An 8,577-nucleotide genomic window follows, 5' to 3' on the forward strand; every position below is an offset into this window, starting at 1 on the left:
TGTTTTACTTCCTGCTTCAGCATTGTCATGGAGAGTGTTGCTGACGAGGCCCTGGTGATTTCAATCAGCCTTATTGGGGGGAGACCAAGTGGACTGAGGAGAGGGGGGGGGGGAGGTTGTAAGGGAGTTAAGTTGTGTGTTTGATTGTTTAGGGGTTAAATGTATAGTTTGGGTAAAATGTAAATGTGTATATGGTGTTTTGGAAAAGATTGTGTAAAGATAAAATGTTAAGTACTTAACATATGTATATATTTTTGCAGCTTTTCTTGTAAATATCACCCCTATTGTATTTGCAGTGGTTAGACTCAGGGCATTTATATACTGGGGGGTATTCAGTTGTCGGGTTGGCTGGTTGTGGGTAGAGGGGGAACTCTTGTCCCTCTGTATTGCTGTTTTGTAAATATGGCCATGTAAAAAGTGCAGTAAACAACAGAGTTTTGATGAACTTGACCTCTGAGTGGATGCTGTGCTTCCTCCTCCTCATTGTACATCTCAGTAGCCGCTGCTATCCTGCAGTATGTAAGGGGGACTCCACCACCCAAACCTTACAGGCCATATGGGTAAGGCACTTTCCCCCCAGTGTGAATATACCAGGGGGAGGGAGGGAACGTGAAGTAGGGTTAGACTGATTTATTGTGCAAATATTGGCCTTTTTAAAAAAATATATATATATATCATCCACTGCCAATAGGATAGGTCCCTAGTTACTAGGTTACTAGATAGTAAAAACAGTATGTAAAACTTTGGCTCTGGCTTTCAGTGGAGAGTTTTAGTGTCCCATGATGGTCTAAATGCTGTTTCAGAGGTTTTTACTCCCTGACAAGAATACAATTGTGGGGAAACACTGATTATTTGTAATTTTTTGGCTTCATCAATGGAACCCTAGTTGAAGCCACATCTTGCTGGAGCAGGGGAATGTTGCAATAGTGGCCAGACCCGACGCACACTAATGCAAATCTAATGCCACTGAGAACACAAATTGGTGAGTTTTTAAAATTCAATAGGAACACATAGATTTTATCCCTTTTCAGAGTTTTACATTTCATTGTCTGAACTGAATAATCTAATGAACATCAGGCAGCAGGCAATAACTCACTGGTTTCTGCTGGCGTGCCGCCATCTTGGACCGAGCCAGCCCAGCCAGATTTCAGTGTTGCATTAATACAATATTTGTAATTGGCGGAGTGGAGTACAAGCTCTGGGGAATTCACAAACCCCAAATGCCAATGATGTGACATGAGTAGGGCAGAGTAGAAAAGCTGTAAGAACATTGAAATAGTGATGGAAATTGGTACCAGGCTGCAAACAACTTGTTCTGCATCATCATCATCATACTGACATGGATTTCTACCTATAAAACTGTATAAGCTCAACTTTGATCTCAGAGTCTTTCACATTCACCCTGTCTGGTGGCATAGATAGAAAACATAATATATGTTTTAATGTTATCCACAAAATGATGGCATAAACATGAAATTATGACAAAATGGATAAACTAACAAGCGATTTAGAATGGGATTTTTTAAATTCACCTTTCAGATAAAACACAGACTAGAAATAGGATGAAGAAATACAATTGCTTTGCATGAAGCCAGTCATCAAGCCATATCGATGATCACTCAACCATTTGATCACCTATAAAATCTTGATGTAAATATATAATTGGTTACAAGGCAATGGGAACTCAGGTAGCCTATAGAAAGATAAAAATAGTAAACTGAATTTCAATTATATGCCTTAAGGGAATGTAGAGAAATAGAGAATTCCCTGGACACTAAAACAAGAGCAATTTCAAAGAGATTTCAGAAACACAAACCAATTTCTTAATTAATGTTCATAATTATACTACTGTGCACAGAATAAAGCACAGGAACAGCACCAATCCTGTGATGCTTGCTCATTCATTGATTGGATTAGTGAGCGCTTAGCAGAAAATGAGTTCATGGGACCAGGTACATAGAACTACAGTTATTATACTCGATTAGACCACGATTTTCATGGTGTGCGGCATTCACAAACATATTCACCTTTCTCTAGTGAGGCAGTTTAATTTTCAGGTTCCCAGTTGAGCTGTCAGGAGAGAACTGTTGAAAATTACGCCCATTTTTCTCCAATCACTTGACGGCCCATTTGACTCTTTCACCATGTGCACATTTTTCTTTTTATACCGTTTCACAGCCTACTGTTTTCATTCTGCAGCACAGGTTTTTATAGCAGCAAAAAGTTCCATGATGTTCAAGGAACAGAGGTTAAGCGCTGCTGTTGCTGATGTATGATTGGTAATGTAAGTGTCAGCACTAGAACCACAGTAAGTAATAACTGTGCTTACAGTGAAGCACTTGTTACATTAGTCTCTGATATGGGAGAGATGGAGGTTATTTAAACCTCTCAACCTCTCCACTGCTTATATTTCTCCCCAGGCTGGTCACAGTAATGGTTTCTGACCAGTAACAGGGCTTCTAGCCAGTAAGACTTTCTCACCAGTAGAAGGGCTTCTGACCAGTGATGGGATTTCTGACCAGTAGCATTTCTTCTGAATGGGCTGGTGAAGTGTGAAAGAGTTAAACTGGTGTGGTTTCTCTTTGTAAATATTCTGATGTATCCTTATGGTTCCTGAATCTGTCACAGTGATGGCTTTTTATGACAAATTGTATATTACACATGTTTACAAACAACATGAAACAACAATAAGTTAACATGCCATCGCCATGTAATGTGTTGTGATGCATAATATCCAGAAACCAACTAGACTCTATCCAGATTTTGGTCCCATTTCCTCTGTGCCACCTTGGAATCGCATGGAAAGTAACAAGAAATGTGCAAGGAATTTGAGTTAGGGCTCTCTCACTCTGTCTGTCTGTCCCTCTCTCTCTCTCTCTCTCTCTCTCTCTCTCTCTCTCGCTCGCTGCTTGTCCCTGTCTGACTCTGTAAGAATGAAATCAAGGTGGCTATATTGGCTTTCTGGAACGCTCCTCAGCTCAGAATGGGAAAGGTCACCCACGGTGTGGACAACAGAGATTCAATTTACAATCTGTACCGCTCACTGAGGAACACTCATCCCGTGTGGCTGTGTGTGTGTGTGCGTGCGTGTGTGTGTGTGTGTGCGTGAATGTGTGTGTGAGAGAGAGAGAGACTTGCAGACACACACCCCTCTTCACAACCCACAGCGGTGCAGTACATTCTCCCCATATCAAAAACAGGTCGAAATGAACACACCTGCTCTGAGTACTAAACACACTTCTTCAACTCACATATCGCTGGTGTCAGATGAAAACCTTGCATCTGCAAAATGTCAGCATTTCTTGTACAGCCTTGTTGTTAGCTTGACCACCATGCATTTTTGACATCATCCAATGGGTTTTTTGGAAGAGTTCCATAAGCCCAAGAGGTCAGAGAATTTTCTCAACCCACAGAGGAGCTGTGTGTGATGTAATCCTTCACCAGAAGTTGAGTTACAGGGTTTTTACACAGCAACAGCGATATATTACTACAACGACACACACAGCAGAACCATATTTAATATTTTAAAACTCACGCACAAAGGTAGGTTTGGTCCTAAGCCACAAAAATCACAAGCTCTCACAAACACACAATACATACTCACACTCTTACACACACACACACATACATACACACACACACCACCACCCTTCCACAGGGCCCAGAGTGGCGCCGTCCGGGGCAGCGGTGGAACAGGTAGCGTCGCCCCACCGGGGGCCAATAGGGAGAGCGTCGCCCTCGGCCAGGAACCTGCCCACAAAGACAGGAAGTGGGACCCTTTCCACCTGATACCAGGGCCCCCGGGGAGGTGGGGGGGGGGGGGACATTTCAGCGTGACGCCCGTGATGGATTAGCTGCTATTCCCAAAACGTGTTTACCTAGGCGCACACAGGCGGCAGGCGGACCACTGTGCATACAATGGAGGCAAACAAGGTGAAAAAAAAAAAGAAAACGCAGCAGAGGCCGTGCTGCAGGAGAAGTTGCGAGGGGGGAAAACAGTGCGTGGGCCCGCGAGGGAGCGGGAGGCTTTTGGAGTCATTAGTCATTGTTGTGTGTTGTCAAATGAGATTAACCCTTTCATCTCTTCACGCCAAACACCCATGGAGCGTTTCTCACTTTCGGCTCGTTCTCCTCCCTGTCGCCTTTCTTCTCTCCTCGTCTTTGATGCAGTTCCAGTCCAGCCAAACAAGCTCGCTGTGTGCTTTCATCAGACAGCAGCATACTTATAAAAATGACATGGGTGTCAGCAGGCTAGAGCACATGTGCACAGCATCGTGGGTTGGAGTCCCCATGGCATGTCCCCATCTAACCCCGACCCCATTCTTCCTCTCTTTCCTGTCATTCACTTGTGTAAACTGTCTAATGAAAATAGGCGATGAAAAAGAACTAATCCTGCAACACATTTTAGAAGGATGCTATAGAAATACCACAGCAAAACTACAACTCCCTATAAGAATATCATAGTATATCATAATGTCATAGGAGATTAATGAAATACAGTACAATAAGGTCAGTATAAACTCACCATTGAGTACCATAGACACTCTGTAATCGCCTATAGGAATATTATGGTGATACCATACAAGTTAAAAAATACATAAAGTACAATAAATGTCACAATAAACTCACTTTTGAGCATCAGACACACATTATATGTCCCTATAGGAATATTATAATGATGCCATAGGAGTTCAAAAATAACATAAAGTACAATAACGTCACTATTGAGTAGCACAGACACACTATACGTCTCTATTAGAATGTTATAGTGATACCATAGGAGATAATAAAGATAAAGATAAAGATACCATAAAGTACAATAAAGTCACTATGAATTGCATCACAGACACACAGTCCCAATAGGAATCTTACTTCAACATTATAATGCTTTTTCCTGAAATCAAATGAATCAAATCATAGCACTATTTTCATAGCAAAGTAACAATTGCCTCATTATGTATTCTGCCGTCAGCTCTCTGACCACGTCTGTCCCCTCGGTTGCCATCCATCTGTAACTTTCCTCTTTCTGCTGTCTGTCTCCCGTCCCTTTCCTCTCTATCTTTCCACGGCCTGCCCCCCTCTCCTCCTGTTTGTCTCCTCTCTCTCCCTCTCTCTCCCTCTCTCGGCAGCATGTTGTACAGTCTGGGTCTCTCTCGGGGGACTGCTGTCTGTATGTGCCGCGGATGGCAGACAGGCCTGACCCATTTACCAAAGAAAGACACACTTTTACCCCCCCCACCCCTCCCACCCCTCCTCCTTCACTCTCTGTCTCTCGCTATCCGTCGCCGACTTGCTGTACATTGGCATGCGTCTCTGCCGCTCTCCTGTGTTCTGAACGTACGTCTCTATCTCTCCCTCTCCGCCTCGTATTGCATCCGTCTGTCCGTATCCGTCTCTCTTCTCTCTGTCTGTTTTTTTCCCTCCCTACAGTATCTCTCTCTCTGGAACCGTGAGGGGGGTCCTTTGTTTGTTTCATATAGGATCACACACACACACACACACACACATACACACACTCCCAGTCCCTGCTAGACACACATTTTCAGTGTATTCCACAACTATAGATAGACAGAAAAAAACAGGCAGGCATAGACAAGAGTGTGGATAATAAAGACACAAATACCACAGAGGACTGAGCAGAGATGGACATATGGGTTTGTGTGTGTGTGTGTGTGTGTGTGTGTGTGTGTGTGTGTGTGTGTGTGTGGGCTGATGGGTCGGTGTGTGGCAGACAGAGAGAGACACACAAACACACACCTGAGGAGAAAACGTTTACAGAGTTTTGTAAAGAAAAAGGATGGTAAAAAAAACCCCAGAGATACACAAACTGATGTACTGAGAGTGTGTGTGTGTGTGTGTGTGTTGTGATGGATGACTGGCTGAATGAGCCCTTGATAGAGGAACGAGGCAGTAATGACCAAACTCAATTAGCCCGGCTCGGTGCCTCTATGCGGGGCTAAGCCTCTGGCCCGTCACTTACAGCACCAAGAGACTCATAAATCCTGATTATTTTAGCTAACGAGAGCTTACACCCGTCTCAATAAATCACGCGCACGCAAACAAACACACCACCCACACACACACAGGTAGGTGAGGATCACACACACACACACACACACACATATGCGGTAGCACTGGCTGTCCTAGGCGTCCCCCTCATGCCAGGCTGTTTGTTTAAGCAAAGGTCTTATTAAAAGCCTCACATCTGAGAAAACACACCGGCGGTATAGTCTAGACACTGACAGGCAGAACACACACACACACACACACACACACACACACACTCCGGACCCCAATTAGCTGACCCTTAGCCTAACACACACACTCTCTCTCTCTCTCTCTTTCTGTCTCACACACACACACATCTCCTCCATCACCTCATCTCCCAGAAATGTCTCCTTATGTTTTTCTCTTTTCCTCACTTTTTTTGGGGTGGGAAACTGTAAAATCCTTTAGAAGTCCTTGTAGTTTGGGGAAAAACCTTAAAAAGTCTTCATGTAGGTGGCATTTCTGTGTCACGGACCCCCAAGTAGACACACATTTTGGTTGATTTTACCCCAGGAGCCCCCATATGGGAAGATTTTTGCGGTGCAGCTTTAGTATTGAATTGTGTAACTGTCAACGCTGTACATGGAAAGATAATAGCGGTGAGAGTGAAACCTATGATTAGAGCAGTCATTCTCATACATATGCTCTGACTGGATCATTTGTAGTGAGTTATAGGGAAATCAAGCCATAGGGGGACTCCTGGAACCTCCTGAAGGACCCCTAGAGATCCCCCGAACCCCACTTTGACAACCACTTTGTCATCATCATGGAAGCGCGGTCAACACTTTGTCTCCTGTTAGCCTTCATTCCTCCTCCAAAACCCGATACAAAATCAAATCTCTCTCTCTCTCTCCTCCAACCTGTGGCTATGACTGTGGTTTCTGCAGAGAGGGAGCAGGGGGGGGGGGGGGGGGGTTATTCCACGAGGTTAATGTACACCATAACCACAACCTCGCCCTCCCTTCCATCGCTCCCTTCTTCCTCCGTTTTGACCACAACACTCCTCTCCCCACCGTGTGAGCTGTCCGTCATCTGTCTTCCCATCATTTCTCTCTCTCTCTCTCTGCTCCCCCTTTCCCCCCCCCTCTCCCCTCTCTCTCTCCCCTTCTTCCCTCCAGCCACTGTGTGTTTGCTGCTGCTGATCCGGGACGGCCTGGGTTGTGTTTGGAAATCTATATTGAGGATTTGGGGAGCCGGGGACCGGGGGTCAAGTGGACATTGTTCACAAGAGGCCCCAACACACACACACACACACACACACACACACACACACTCCGACGACGATACACACGCCAACACACCCACCTGACACATTCACCTTGATCTGTCTTCACCGTTCTCTCGTTCACCCCTCTCTCTCCCACCCACACACACACACACACACACACACACACACACACGGAGAGACACCGGTGTATAAGCCAAGGCTGGAGGCGGCATAACAACATCAAAGATTGAGTGAGTTGTGGCGGGAGGAAATTGCTGCTCCGCCTCGGTCTGGCCCGGATGACATCAGAGGCGTGGGTGGCGGAGGGGTGTCAGGGCCTGGAGGGAGAGGCGTCGGTGGGAGAGGGCAGGACAGGGGGAGGGGGGGGTTGGGGGGGGATCCGGGCCGGGCCGGGGGGGGGGAAGGAAGGTTGGCTCCTATCATTAACGGGCCTGATGTCATGGCGTAGCATGGGAAATGGTGTGGGAGAAGGGTATAGGGAAAAGTTTCCGAATATATTTGCATGGATTTATGCGGTTTTGCATGAACTTTTGGATGGGGATGTGAACTGAGGTTTAGGGTGTGACTCAGCAGAGATTTTCTAATCCACTGGCCTTATAGCCGTCTTAACATATTCAGTGCGTACATGCTGCAATTCACATATTTTCATTCTTTTCATTCATATATTTCTAACCAATATGTCTTAATGTAATTGTTAGTACCCCCCAATGACCGACGTTCCCCACTGGGATCATTAAAGTTTCATATCGTATTAAGAAGAATTGCAATAATGTGAAACGCCTTGACAAGCTCAAACCAAAATGTAGCCTGATAGCCTTTAAGTGCTGAGGTCACTTCTGTTAAACAACAAAATTCCTACAGCAACTTACTGACTGCTGGAAAAATGTCCGATGTTCATGATCCTCCAAGAGATTTAGCTGCTAGATTTGCCCCCAAACGACTCTAATTTGGTGAAAATGGCTTCATTATACGATGTTTAATTTCACCAATCTGAAATCACTTAACAATGCCTGGCTCAGAGTGGCTCGGAATCAAAACTCTTCGCCCAGTACATGACGTCTGTAATCTGTCTACTGCATCATTGTGTTCCCTTTTATTCACGAGCAAACGTCCTTTCACTGCCAGGACAAATATCATGTCCACATACTACAAATGTAATTTACCCGGCTCCCTCTTGTTATTGCACTTTTTCAGTCAATACCCTCCGGATTCTGAGGATTTTGGAAGGAGAAAAGCTGGCCGGGCATGGCGGAGCACTTTTGAGAATGAGCTGTACAATTGATATCTTGTCAGCATTGTAT

Source organism: Centroberyx affinis, unplaced genomic scaffold (genome assembly GCF_046629955.1).
Source record: "Centroberyx affinis isolate AG114_WGS23_722 - 3 ecotype Tasmania unplaced genomic scaffold, CSIRO-AGI_Caff_v1 ptg000766l_1, whole genome shotgun sequence".
NCBI lineage: Eukaryota > Metazoa > Chordata > Actinopteri > Beryciformes > Berycidae > Centroberyx > Centroberyx affinis.